At 41.3% G+C, this 13,600-nt stretch overlaps 1 protein-coding gene across 1 annotated transcript in view; it reads left to right on the top strand.

Moving 5' to 3' along the window:
- Positions 1-13,600, top strand: part of JAZF1 (JAZF zinc finger 1) — a 334,668-nt gene that overhangs the window by 273,727 nt on the left and 47,341 nt on the right. The window lies entirely within an intron of this gene.

Below are 13,600 nucleotides of genomic sequence, written 5' to 3'. Positions count from 1 at the left end.
TTTTTTTAATTTTTATTTATTTATGATAGTCACACACACACAGAGAGAGAGAGGCAGAGACACAGGCAGAGGGAGAAGCAGGCTCCATGCACCGGGAGCCTGACGTGGGATTCGATCCCGGGTCTCCAGGATCGAGCCCTGGGCCAAAGGCAGGTGCTAAACCGCTGCGCCACCCAGGGATCCCTATTTTTTTTTTAAGTTGTATTTATTTAACTGATCTCTACGCCCAATGTGGGGCTCAGACTTACCACCCTGAGTTCAGGAGTCACATGCTCTTCCAATTGAGCCAGCCAGGCGCCCCACTCTCAGATCTGTTTATTGTCTGGCAGCCTTTGCTCCCCAATTCTCTAGAATAGATGCAGTATAGTTCAAATGAATTAGGAAATGCCTAGAATAAGATATTAGTAGAAATATCAATGTTTAGAGGGGAAAATGTGTAAATCAGAGATGGCACAAACCATCATTTTAGGAGTTACCTTTATCAGTAGATAGTGGCCACGTCAGGCCTAGTGATGAAGAAGCTAAGGTGGAATGCAAAAGCAGCACAGGGAGGGTAACTTTGATCAATTAGGGATGCCTCTCATGGGCAGAGTAGGTTATAAATGGCTCCAAAGGAACAGTACATGCTACCCCTGGCATAAACAAATCCCATTTGAGATCTCCTCTGACATTGAGAGCCCTCTATCTCCCTAACCTCTCTTCCCCTTTTTCAACCCAGGATTCCATTAACCAGAGCCTTCAAGTGCACCTCATCCCCTGGTACTGAATTCATTTGGTGTCAGTTGGTCTGTGCTAAATGTTGACTGTCACCTGGTTAGAAGAGCTCACCTAAGTAAAAAGTCATGGCAGCATCAGAGAAGTACTTCTCAGGGCTGTCCCAGTGACTCAGTGATTTAGCACCGCTTTCAGCCCAGGGCATGATCCTGGAGACCTGGGATCAAGTCCCAAATCAGGCTCCCTGCATGGAGCCTGCATCTCCCTCTGCCTCTGCCTGTGCCTCTCTCTCTGTGTCTCTCATGAATAAATAAATAAAATCTTTAAAAAAAAAAAAAAAAAAGAAGTACTTCTCTTTAGAAATGGAGACTTATGATCCCAGACTTAACATATCTAACTAAGCCCATCTATGGATTCCATGGCTCCCCCGGCCGCCCCAGCAAGATGTCCTCTTATGTAGGGATTATACAGTCAAATGAGTATTAAATTTAGCAACAGTTACTCATAGTTCCTGGGTGAGAGTCAGGTGCATGGTGCTAACACCAATGGAAATACCAAGACTCTGAGTGGCCTCCTGATACATGTTGAGTATTGTGTTGGGTCAACTGCTTTCCATGCGTTTATGTAATGAGATCTTGACAGTAACCCTGATGAAGCAGGTATTCACGGTTACCTCTGTTTTATAAATTAGGATCCCAAGTTTGAATACCTAGTAAATCAGACTAGGAGTTTGCCTCCAGAGCCTAGACTTTCAACCACTAAGCTGTGTTCACAACCATTAGTGATATTGGAACTAAAACTCGAGACCCTAAATCTAGTTTTTTTTTCTTTAGTTTTTAAACTTCTCTCTGCTTATAAGGAGAGTTATTTAAAAAAAAAAAGAGTTATGTATCATCTCATTAGCAGCTTACATGGAAACCTCAAATAACTCATTTAGTTTCCTTACCAGGGGAGCCAAACAAAAAAACTCAAGCTATTTGTAGTTTTGTAACACAAAACCTCATAAAATGCAACTTCTTTGTTTTGTTCATTGGTTTTGACACAGATGTCAAATTAGCAATGAAAACCATGTGTAAGAAACAGCCATAGTTATTCCCAGTTCGATGAAAGTGGAAAAGGAATGGAAAGGGTGATGGTGAGATGCTGCCAAGAGAGGATATTCCAGTTGGCCTCCAAACCAAAGATTTGTGCATGTCGTTTTCAGAAGTGGTTTTTATTCTTGGCATTGATGATGAAAAAGTCCATGGTTTACTCTATTCAGGCTGAAGTAAATCAAAATTAATTGCTTTGCTGATAATTTATACTGACCTGTGGCTTAAAATAGTGGTTGCTGGAACCAGAACCAGAACTTTCATTAAAATAGATTGACTTTATTACTCCTTAGTTGTGAGAAAATACCCAATATTTATTGGGAATATACAGAGTAATGGTATGCACGAATGGGACTTTGTGCATTATTGCAGTTACTCGGCCTCAGTACATGAATTTCATTTGAGTGCTAAAATTCCAGAAGAGATTATTGGCTTAAAAAAAAAAAAAACACAAGTAATTTCTAAGTACTATTCACAGAACAGCTGCTAGTCTTTGAATGATGCCGTTCATGTGGATGTTTCCACTGGGGTACAGGGCCAGGGAACAGGGAGCCTCCAGCACCCCATGGGCCTCCTGTGTGCCCTGCTGTAAGAGGACACTTAGTTCTTTTCACCTTTTTCCCAGCTCTTAGAGAAGCTACTGGGTTTGGGTACTCTTAGATTTGGTACCCTTTCATTTTGTTCAGCGTATTACAAATGATTCCTCCCACATGTAGGAGTTTCATTTGGTCAGCAGTCCTAGAAACAGAATTTTTAGCAATGGCAGTGATAGACTATAATAAAGTTGGATATTATAAATAACGTGTCTAGAGAATAATTATGAACAATATATTTTAAATACATTACAATGTATAGATGATATAATTATAAAATGATGATAAGTGCAGCCCCAGTGGCTTAGCAGTTTAGTGCCGTCTTCAGTCCAGGGCATGATCCTGGAGACCCAGGATCAAGTCCCACATCAGGCTCCCTGCATGGAGCCTGCTTCTTCCTCTGCCTGTGTCTCTGCATGTCTCTCTCTCTCTCTCTCTCTCTCTCTGTCTCTCATGAATAAATAAATAAAATCTTTAAAAATAAATAAATAAAATGATGATAAAATTACACTTAATATTGTAGTTTCTCTGCATCTCAAAAATTTTAAGTAAATTTTTTCCTGTTTTTATTATTTATTAAATAATTTAATTAGATATTATCTTATGATTTATTATTATCGCAATCTCAGAATAAAGAGCAGTCTTTCTCAGGAAAGGGTTATTTTATTTAAGATTATGTGCTCCTCCTATCTATGTCAAAATGGCTTTTTCTTTTCAACAAGAGGCCAGTGACAGTAGATGGTAGGTAGATAAAGCAATATAAAAATTGGCACGTGGCAATATAAAAATTGGCAAGCCAAAGTTCTTATTAAATAAATATTTTTTAAAGATTTAGAATATCCAGGCTAGATGCCATAGAAAATATAAGTTAACTGTAGCTGGCCTAAGGGAAAAAAAAAAAAAAAGAGGAAATATTGTCAAGAGTAGATTTTTTAAAAAATATGTTTATTTATAGGTAAGTAATCTCTACACCCAACGTGGGCCTCAAACTCACCACCCTAAGAGAAAAAGTCACATGCTTTTCTGACTGAGCCAGATAGGTGCCCAAGTATAGATTTTTTTTTTTTTAATCACCTCTTGGCTTTTTTTTTCCTCCTTACTCGCCATTCTTTTTCCTTCTTGCTGACCCAAAAATAAAGTGAAAATTTATAAGAAAATTGAGCTACAAAATCTCATAGGAAATTGGCTTGCCCTCAATGTTAATTTATTTTGTGCAGGTTAGGCCAGAACACCTTGGAGTCCAGGAACTAGATTTCTGTATGTGTCAGATATAAACTTAGTTAAAGAAAAGGGAAAAAGAGAGAGAAAAGTCTTACTTAGCGCAATAAATCTGTCAGCTTGGTTTGGTACCCAAGAACAAAATCTGATTCATTGGCTGTGTACTTCACAAATTATGCCCACAACCCATGTGAATATCAGATGAAAATCCCACTCAAGAGAACCCTCACAAGTGAATTGCCAAACTGATCTGATCAGATGGTGTGGGTTTTTTCTGGTGCTGCTTTTAGTTTTATTATTTAGCATTAAATCTTTAATAGCAGCATGTTAAAAGAGGCTCAGAGTTTTGGTGACATTGCAAAAATTTTTATGAAGCTTCAAAATCCACCCCACCGGCCTCAGATTGTGAAGTCAAAAATAGCTCTGGGATGAGAAGTGAAACACATGCCCATTCAAAACATTATTTGAAACCTTCTGAAATTAGCATTACTCAGGACTCTAAATTTTGTCTACTTTTGTCTACTGGAAAGAACAACATTTACTTATTAAGTTCCCACTGATCACCAGAAAAGGCCCCTCTGTTAATAAAGGGGCATAGACCAGCAATTACTCTGCTTGTTGCTTACAGGTTATGTTTCACTGGCCAGCTGTTTTAACCAAATACTCCTTCAACTGTGCTGTGGCTTTAAGCTGCTGCTAAACTATGAAGACCTGCCTCATGAATTTATTAGCAGATGTGTGTTCTGAAAGCCATCGTTACATGGAGACCTAGAGCAGCAGTCAGATCTTCTGACATGTGGGCCACACATGATCGTGTGCCGAAATGCACCCATTATTCCTGTGGTCATTTCCCACAGCCTGTATTCGAATGTCCTGTGGGTGGTTTTACTGCCTTACTGGCTTTCTGTCCATCTATGCCCTGGATTGCACATGGTAGTGGCCAGACAAAAGAAAAATCAGTAATGTACAATTTGGACTCTCCACTGGAAAACTGGATTGTGTTCCTTGTTTGGTCAGAAATCCCGTTGTCTGGAGCCATGAGTTACCAGATTTGGGGGTCCTTAGAATCTCCTGGTCTGCCTACCAACGCTTTGCAGCTTTCCTCAAAGGCTTTCTGAGTTTCACAAATTTGTTTTTGCTGGAAAATGGCAATGCCCAAAGGGCCATTGAAAAGGTAGGACAACGCTTTAGACTCCCAGTGAAGTAGTGGGATGCAGTGCTTTGTACAGCGGGTCTGGTTGTGGACCAGTCGGAGCCTTGTGCAACTTTATGAATCTCTCAAGGCGAGGGCAGGCTTAAAACTTCATAGAAAGACCTCTTTCTGTCAGCTAGCTGTGAGTTTGGTCCCCTGTTGTTTGTCCTGCTAGAAGGACCTTTGAAGGTTTGTTTCTTCTCAAAGAAGTGAAGAAGAGGAAGGAAGTATGTGGGTTTTCAGAGAGTGCCTTACTCCCAGCATGTTGTCCCTCAAGAGAGGGATCTTCTGTTCAGATTCTAATTACTATAACCACCTTCTCAAATGTACCTGTGATCACAGCACTAGTGTAATGAATGTGTGCAGAATCACTAAGAGTGCCACTTTGCTTTCAGAGTCAACAGAACTAATGATGGCAGTGCTTATCCTGTTATTCAGGAATTCAACTTGGAAATAACCAATTGCTGACCTAAGTGTCAGAGATGAAAGATTTGTGAATTAGGATTTCCAGAACAAATCTCATTCGTATCCATTGTGTACCAGGAACCTGACATTTGTCAAGGTCAAAGTGCCAGGCCCTGTTCCAAGTGCTTTACATGTATTAACTCAATCTTCACAAGGACTCTGTAGGACAAGACCTGTTACTAATGTGTCACTCTTTACAGAGAGAGAACTTGAGGCACAGAAAGGTAACAGGCCCAAGGTCACGCAGCTGGAGAACATAGGGCAGAGATTACAATCTAAATGGTCTACCTCCAAAGCCCATCACCCTCTTAACTGATCTTTTCAAATTCAGACTCTGTCTGACTCGTTAGTAGGTCAAGAAACCAGTGACCAGGACGTTTTGTTAAAATGAAATAGAATAGGAAAATATCAGAGTATATCACATGTAGGAAGGATTGTTTAATAAATTCTTGTTTCAGGCAAATTAGATAAAAAATTCTTCACATCCAGTTATGTTTTATACTTTTTCTGATTTCAGCCAGGTAATACGGTGCAAATGGTGCATAGTACATAACACACCCTGCAGGGGCCTGTGGCGGGAGGGTGGTGGTGGTGGTGGTGGTGGTGCCTGGAATCAAACACATTAATACTTGTGCAGTGAGGCATGTGAATATTCACACTAAATACAATAAATAGTGTAAGTAGCCTTTAAGCAGATCAATTTGGGGCTTGTCTCACAATGAATTTTGCTGCCAAATTTATAAAAAAGTTTTCCAGTAATCAGAGCTTCAGATATTTCAAAATTGAGGATTGCAGACCCAGTTATACATATGTATACAGGCTCCCAATAGGAGATACACTTCTTACAAGGAGTTGGGGTTAAAAAAAAAAAAAAAGTTTGGAAAACACTACACAAGGCTATTGCTGAAATCATGGACTGTTGGAGCAGGGAAGGAACGTAAGGATGATATATTACATATATCCCCAAAACCAGAACACTTCAATTTTAACTAGTAGACAAACCAAGGCCAGAACAGAGGGCATTGGGACTTCCGGAGGCCACCGGCTTCTTTGCCCCAGAACAAGCCTCCTGACACACAGCTCAGGCCTCTGGACCACACGCCCTCTCCAGAGTCCTATAATAACAACCAAACCACACCACGCATCTCGTAGTTTGGATTCTTTTCAGGTTTTTCCGAGAGCGACTCAAGTTTCGAGTGGTCACTTCCATCTCTGGGTTCTCCAGAGCCAGGGAAAGCCATGTGGTTTTTTCCCCAGCAGGACACTTAGGCTCAGGTGTTTGGCCATAGAGTAGGTGGCAGTGGGGTTTCTGCCCAGGTTCCAGGGAAATCTGTAAATTTCCTGAGTTTGTGGTTGAAACTGGTCTCCCTGGACCAGCAGTTTGACATTTTCCCCCTGGGGTGTTATATTCATGTTTCCACATTTAACATGTCAGACTGAATGAACATTGTGGTCTAAGGATTTAAAAGATTTATAATGGAGTCTTGAAAATTTACTTAAGGAATATGTACTTCCCCAAGCAATAACAAATATTACTACAAATGACCATATTAAATTAAAGTAACTGAGGCATTTCTGATTTGTAGGAAAGTTAAAATTAATCTTATGGCAGTTTCAGTTTCAAAATGAAAACATGGCTCTGCCTGGCCACAGATTTCCCGGCTGTTAGTCAACAGTGAATGAACTCTCAGGTGACTTTTTTTTTCTTTAAGAAATACTCAGTTTTCTCTATGTGTAGAAAGGCAATACTTGAAGGAAAATACCCTGAAAAATCAACCATACTTGTATCTGGAAACTTCAAAAGTTCTGGTAATATTTTTTTTTTCGTGAACTGGGTGGTGAGTCTATGGACGGTCGTCATTTTATTATTACTCTTTAAACAGTACATGTAAACACATGCACTCATTTGTGTGTGTCTGTGTATAGATATATTCCACAATTTGAAAAGCTGTTTTGAAACACAAGCCACAAATCCATAAAAAATGTTTACATAAGTATATTTCAATGAGATGTGTTTTTATAATTTTTATTTTTTTTAAAATATTTTATTTATTTATTCGTAGAGACACACAGAGAGAGACAGAGATACAGGCAGAGGGAGAAGCAGGCTCCATGCAGACAGCCTGACGTGGGACTCGATCCTGGGTCTCCAGGATCACGCCCTGGGCTACAGGCGGTGCTAAACCGCTGCGCCACCGGGGCTGCCCTGTTTTTATAATTTTTAAAAGGAAGACTTAATTGAACACCAATAAAAAATAAATTTATAAAAAAAAAAAAGGAAAGGAAGACTTTCTTATATATTCTTTATCCCTTCCCTGACTGGCTCTGTTAGTGAGTAGGCAAGGAGTCTGGTTCCAGTGCTCTTTCTACATTAAAAAATAATAATAACCACAAGGTGTTCTGATAAATGTTGAATAACTGACTTTTGGAAAGGAAAAAAGCCCTCATTGGTAATACTTGCCAATTTCCATGGTGTAAATATTCCCATTGCCAACAATTTCAAGCTACCAACATAATGTCATTTAACAGAGTTGGAAAGAGGTGTATACAGTAGCACACCATATTATATGGTAATTATAATAAACAGGATATTAACGTAAATCACCCCGAAATACACATAATAGTAAAATGGAATAAAATAATTAAGAATTGGTAAGCTTTGCATATTACCTTTTTAAAAATATACTTGTTTAATTATTAACTCACATAATTTAATTTTTAATAATGGGTATGTTTAACAACTGGCTCATAAGAATCCCTGAAAATTTAATGATCGGCTCTCACAAGCCAGTACAAACCCACAACAGCACACTACTACAAGATTAGAATAGTTCCCATTGCAAAGCAGAAAGAATTCAGGGAGGCAGGTACAGTCAGGCTTCCCCACATCACAGAGTCCTGAGGCTACAAATCCAGGACACCCCCCTACCACCAGTCAAGCAACCCCACCCAGCAGAACATGGCTGACATGGAGAGAATGAAGCCTCCTTTCTCCCTATCACCCTACTTACAACATATAAACCCCCAGAGGGATTCCTTCTGCATTTCCCCAAGCCCTAAGCTCTGGTTCCTTAAGCCCTTTCAACTTTGAAGACCAGGACTCTGAAGCAAAAGCGAGAAAGCTCAGAGTTCTTTGACATGCCCATAGCAGCAAGGCAGAGTAGGAGCATTTGATTCCGCCCTGGCTGAAATTCTCTGATGCCAGCTCTGCCCCTTGCCAGCAAGGTGACCTTCAACAGGCCACTCTCCTCAGTTCCCAGTTAATGTGAAAAATGAGGGCATTAGACTAGAAGATCTGTCTTAACTAGGTTTCTTCCAGCTCTGAACCACCCCCCACCCCCTTGTTGGCTGCTGTGACTGAGGGCTTCAGAAAAGATGACCCATCAGGTCAAAACCCATCAAGAAAAACTCATCAGACCACAGGGTGATGTGACTTCCCAAGCCTGAATTCCTTTCCAGCCATGGGAATACATGGGAACATTTCTAAGATGGACGATGGAAAGATCTGGGCTGTGCTGCTTCAAGTCTGTGTCACGCAGTGCAGCTGCCTTTGAAGGTGGGAAGTAGATTTGCCTGGGTTTCTGGTCAAAACTACTCGAGTCTCTGGCTCCTGGCTGCATTCACGGGCTTCATCTGCAGCATCTGGTTCTTTATGAACTTGTCTCCCCCAGTGATGCCTTGCCTTGGGAATCTACCCATCTTTTGACAAAGAGTTGTATTGGTGGAGCATTGCTTTAAAACTTTGGGGTTTAATAGGTCTCAAAAAATAGGTAAAGTCATGGTTGATAAGTGAAAGAAGAAGAGGAGCTGCACAATATTGCCAGTGAGAAACCAGTGAATTGTAACCACTGCTCCCAAGGCGTGTACACCCATGCATGTGTGTGTTGTCACCAGGAATTAAATCGTGCAGCTGTGTATCTTGGTACGGCACGGTTGCCGTGATTTATGAGTCTAGCTGTGAGCAAGTTCACAACCGGCAATCCAAGAGAGGAGGAGGGAGGGTGGAGAGAGAGAGGAAGGTTGGCAGAAGTGCTTTATGAGTTTCATATTTAATGCTTTTAACATGATGTCTCGTTCTCACTTCTAGAAAGCACTTAGCAGATACAAGCCAAAAATAGATTGCTGTCCATAGCTGACCAAACGTGAAAGTGGGGGATGTGTGTGCACGTTGTTGTGGTTTTTTATGGTTGTTGTTTTATATCTGAGCTGTGGGAGAGTATTTTACAATAAAAGACATGAGCTACTGATACTGTTTAACTGGGGTGAAAGAAGACACAGAAGCCCATCCCCCACCCCTATTCCCCTGTCTGTCTCCCTCCTCTCCTACCACCCTCTTTTTTTTTTTTCAAGATTTTATTTATTTATTCATGAGAGACACAGACAGAGGCAGAGACATAGGCAGAGGGAGAAGTAGGCTCCCTGTAGGGAGCCCGATGTGGGACTTGATCCCAGGACCCCAGGACCACAACCTGAGCCAAAGGCAGATGCTCAACCTCTGAGCTACCCAGGTGCCCCCTACACCCTCTTTTTTTTTTTTTTAGGATTTTATTTATTCATTAGAGAAACACAGAGAGAGGCAGAGACACAGGCAGAGGGAGAAGCAGGCTCCATGCAGGGAGCCCGACATGGGACTCGATCCCGGGACTCCAGGATCGTATCCTGAGCCAAAGGCAGATGCTTAACCGCTGAGCCACCCAGGTGTCTCTACACCCTCTTTTGATGAGTGTCTCCATCTGACACTATCTGTGTGCTCTCTGGGCTGATTCCCTGTCAGCCAAGCCACAGTCCATTCTATAGATGAGGCATGAACCTGCAGCTTTCAGAGCATGAACACACAGTGCATTCCCAAGAAACTTAGAGTTAGGTAGGGTAGACAGGATATATAGATAAAACCATGTTATAAATAAAGTTTTATATAATCACAGCTTCCGTGTTTTGAGCCACTTCCTATATAACAGACACTGCTACCTCATTTAATCCTTACAACCATCCTCTTATGTGAGTACTCTCCTGTTCACTAGAGGGTGGTTTTCTTTGATCATGAACATTCAGACTTACAAGATGACCAGAAGCCACAGCAGGCACTGGGTCTCTTCAGAGCTTGCCAACAGGGCAGCATCAGGCCTTCTACAGAGTCCTCACTGGTACATGGGAGTCTACATAAACGCACAAGGGCAAGATGCCCCACAGGCAAAAGTGGGAACTGCACTGGTATAAGAGGAATCAAAGGTCCTGTAACATTCCACGGGCATACTCCTTGGTTCCCTGCTTGGGACATGCCTAGGGACAAGATCACCACATTTAGGAAGCCCAAGCTCTGACTTGCTATCAGGTGTGTATAAATGGTTTCCACGGGGATCCCTGGGTGGCTCAGCGGTTTAGCGCCTGCCTTCAGCCCAGGGAGTGATCCTGGAGTCCTGGGATCGAGTCCCACATCAGGCTCCTTGCATGGAGCCTGCTTCTCCCTCTGCCCCTCTCTCTCTCTCTCTCTCTCTCTCTCTCTCTCTCTCATAAATAAATAAATAAATAAATAAATAAATAAATAAATAAATAAATAAATAAATAAATAAAATCTTTAAAAAAAATGGTTTCTCACTCTTCCCAGTCCAGAAGTGATTTGCTCATCAGGGGTCAGTGTGATCATAGGGAGTGTTGACTGTTAGTATAGTTGAAATACCATTTTAGCAGATTACCTGAGCTTAACCAAAGATCAAATTCTCTGGCAGAAAGGGAAACAATGGAGGATCCCTGGGTGGCTCAGCAGTTTAGCACCTGCCTTCAGCCCAGGGTGTGATCCTGGAGTCCTGGCATCGAGTCCTGTGTCAGGCTCCCTGCATGGAGCCTACTTCTCCCTCTGCCTGTGACTCTGCCTCTCTCTCTATCTCTGTGTCTCTCATTAATAAATAAATAAAATCTTAAAAAAAAAAAACGGAAACAATGTATGTTGACCCTTTGCCTACAGTTGTTAGTCCCATTTTACGGAGAAGAAAGCTGAGGTTTAGAGAGACTTACCAGACTTGCCTCAAGTCACATAAGTAACACAGGCAGGGGCTAGACCCTTGGTCTGCCTGGCTCCAAGTCCCGTATTCCTAACTAAGGTGCAAGATGCACATTTTACATTGTACTACATAGAGTATCTGCTTTCTTTTACCATTTGAAAAAACTGACTTGAGAGGCACCTGTCTGGCTTAATCGATAGATCATGCAACTCCAGATGTCAGGGTTGTGAGTTCAAGCCCCACATTGGGCAAAGAGCTTACTTTATTTTTTTTTTTTTTAAAGATTTTTTATTTATTTATTCCTGAGAAACATAGAAGCAGAGACACAGGCAGAGGGAGAAGCAGGCTCCATGCAGGGACCCTGAATGTGGGACTCGATCCCGGGACTCCAGGATCACGCCCTGGGCCAAAGGCAGGTGCTAAACCACTGAGCCACCCAGGGATCCCCAAAAGAGCTTACTTTAAAGCAAAACAAAAAACTGACTTGAATTACCTACATTGAGAGCCCTTGGTTCTTCTGGGAAAAGGCAATGTATCTATTCTGTGGTTTTACCCACTCCACACGTACCATGTAGCCCAATTGGAGAAGCTTGGTACTGTGCGAGTTAGTAATTCTACTTAAAATAGTAGAAGAAAGCACTAGTTCTTTGCTTTTCTTTTAGATTCCATAATTTGAATAGAAGTTTGGAAGGGGTAGGGGTGGGGGAGCTGGGGAAGCAGTTTTAAGAACGTAGAGCCAACTTTGCATCTGAAAGTAAATGAATACCTGGCTACCAGGTGCTAACAATTCTGTTTCGCATTGTTCCGGTCTTGTTTTTAAACCTTCACCATCTTGTAGCATAAAACCTAAGAGCCCAAGACAAAGCACCTAGCTTTATTACCGTTCAGTTCTTCATAAACATCTGGTTGATTATATATCTAGATTGTATTGCAGAAGCCATTCAAGAAATGTGCCATCCATGTTCCAAGTGTAAGAGTAGACATTTTAAGACACTGTAACAATATTGTAATATTGTTTCATTGGTATTTGGCTAAGCTTTTTACCAGGCATTGGAACTATTTATTGACTTCTAAAACTTCCTAGCATAATGAAGACAAATACTAGGAAATTTTTAGAACATGAAATGTGTTGGGTCGTAACCATGTTTAAGTACAATGGAATTAATGAAGAGTAGTATTAAGACAGAATGTAATGATGGGGGTTAGGGACAGGGAAGACTTGAGGGGCATGCTTATGTCCTTCTAGCCAAGGCAGTGGGCATGGGTGCCTGTTTTATTCCCTAAATCCTTTCAGGCAACCTATTCACGCTTTCTGCCACAGTTTTCAAAAATGCAGCTGAAAAGCCTGCCTGTCAATAATACAAAAAAAAAGTTTGCTGGCCTCCACCTGGCTCAGTCAGTAGAACATGCGACTCTTGATTTTAGGCCTATGAGTTCAAGCCCCATGTTGGGCACGGAGCCTTTTTTTTTTTTTAAAGATTTTATTTATTTAATCATGATAGTCACACAGAGAGAGACAGAGAGGCAGAGACACAGGCAGAGGGAGAAGCAGGCTCCATGCAGGGAGCCTGACGTGGGATTCGACCCCGGGTCTCCAGGATCGCGCCCCAGGCCAAAGGCAGGCGCCAAACTGCTGCGCCACCGAGGGATCCCTGGCACGGAGCCTTTTTAAGAAAAAGATTGTATAATGTCTGAAAAAAAGATTTGCTCTTTAGGTGAAAGCTATCATGCCATGGATTATTTTGAATGTTATATTACACGAATTTATGAAATGTTAAACAGAAAAGAACAGATCAAATGTTACAAACATAAAAGAAGTGTTGAAGGGATAACTTTGAAGTTTCCAAAGTGAAATCATGAGGAAAAGTCGCTTTTCCCTTTAGGAGTTATAAAATCACAACATAAACCAGTCTTTAGCAATGATCTTTCTCCCTTGAATCTGGGCAGATTTACTCATTCTGTAAATGTTTACTGAGATAGACTTGGCAGTGTGCTAGCAGCAATCATGGGGACTTATGTCCTTTCCTTTTGGCTAATGGTTAGGGAGACAAGACCGTCGGTCTGCCAAGAAAAATTTTTAAGATCTCAATAACAATATGAGGATTGGGAGCAAGACAAAAAGGATCCTTTTTCAGGAGGCCATATATGTTAAGTGGCAGTGAAGCAGTACAAACAATAAATAGTACCAAGCCACAGATGAAGGAAGCTCTTTCCACCTGGGACTGCTGGGGAACTTTGAGAATGGGTGGGCTTTCTGAGTTGAAAGAAAAGAGAGGACCTTCCAAGAGAAAGGAAGTTGTCTTTTTTTTTTTTTTTAAGATTTTATTT

Source organism: Nyctereutes procyonoides, unplaced genomic scaffold (genome assembly GCF_905146905.1).
Source record: "Nyctereutes procyonoides isolate TBG_1078 unplaced genomic scaffold, NYPRO_anot_genome, whole genome shotgun sequence".
NCBI lineage: Eukaryota > Metazoa > Chordata > Mammalia > Carnivora > Canidae > Nyctereutes > Nyctereutes procyonoides.
The sequence above is the reverse complement of the archived record's forward strand: the minus strand, read 5'-3'. Positions and strand labels throughout refer to the sequence as shown.